We start from the raw sequence: 1,372 nt of genomic DNA, 5'->3' as shown, positions 1-1,372 counted from the left end.
TTTTATGTATTTGTTTTTTATGTTTAAATTGAGATGGGGTCTCTCTCTGCTGCCCAGGCTGGCCTTGGACTCCTGGGTTCAAGCGATTCTCCCACCTCGGCCTCCCAAAGTGCTGGGATTACAGGCGTGAACCACCACACCCAGCCATTTTTTGTATTTTTTGTAGAGACGGAGTCTTGCTATGTTGCCCAGGCTGGTCTCAAGCTCCTGACTCCAAGAGATCCTCGTGCCTTGGACTCTCAACGTGCTGGGATTCCAGGTGTTCACTATCTTCCTTTACGTGGTGGAAGGAATTCCCTGTGGCAGCCTCATGGTACTCTGCAGGCGGAAGGAGGATGGGGCCAGCTCTTCTTTCGCTGCCCAGACTACAGGAGTCTGTCACACTTAACATGGGGTCTTTTCAGACGTGAGGATTCAGCTACACCTGTCAAGAAGCTGGGGCCACCACCTTGGCCCGTTTGGGAGTTTTCTGCCACTGCCCCTTTTTCTTGGTGGGAAGGAAGGCAGACATGGGGAGCTCTCGGCAGCTCCCTCAGTGACTGGGAAGGCAATTCCAGTCACCCAGTTTGGTAAAGTTTGAGGGGTCAGGACAGCGGAAAGAACTAGGAAAAGCAGGAAGATGGATCTTCTGACTTTCCCTCCAAGGCTTTTGCACGTCAGCTCTTCTGAGCTTGAAGTTCCTGGGAATGAAAAGGAAGATTCCCCCAGAGTGGTCCCATCTTAGCCTTAAGCCATGTGGGACAGGCTCTCCACTGCTCGGTTTCTTCCTCTTGGGCAAAAGGAAGAACAGGGCTGAATTGAGGAAGAGCCTTGCTCTGGTCTTGGACTCAGAAGCACAGGTCTGAATAACCAGGAGGACCATTTCTTTATCTGTGAAGTGAGGATTATAATCATGTCTCCACACAGGGGGCACTTCTCAGTGGTGTCTGTGAGGGGACTTTAAAAATCTGAAATACGGGCTGGGCACAGTGGTTCATGCCTGTGATCCCAGCACTTTGGGAGGCCAAGGCGGGCGGATCACCTGAGGTCAGGAGCTGAAGACCAGCCTGGCCAACGTGGTGAAACCCCATTTCTACTAAAAATTCAAAAATTAGACGGGCGTGGTAGTGCGTGCCTGTAATCCCAGCTACTCGGGAGGCTGAGGCAGGGGAGTTTGCTTGAACCTGGGAGGCGGAGGTTGCAATGGGCTGAGATGACACCACTGTATGCCAGCCTGGGTGACAGAACGGGACTCCATTTCAGAAAGAAAGAGAGAAAGAGAGAAAGATGAAGCCACTCTGAGTGAGAAGGGTGAAAGAAAGAAAGAAAGAAAGAAAGAAAGAAAGAAAGAAAGAAAGAAAGAAAGAAAGAAAGAAAGAAAGAAAGAGAGAGA

The sequence above is a fragment of the Mandrillus leucophaeus genome, unplaced genomic scaffold (genome assembly GCF_000951045.1).
Source record: "Mandrillus leucophaeus isolate KB7577 unplaced genomic scaffold, Mleu.le_1.0 Scaffold306, whole genome shotgun sequence".
Classification (NCBI taxonomy): Eukaryota; Metazoa; Chordata; class Mammalia; order Primates; family Cercopithecidae; genus Mandrillus; species Mandrillus leucophaeus.
This window is presented reverse-complemented; position numbering follows the sequence as displayed.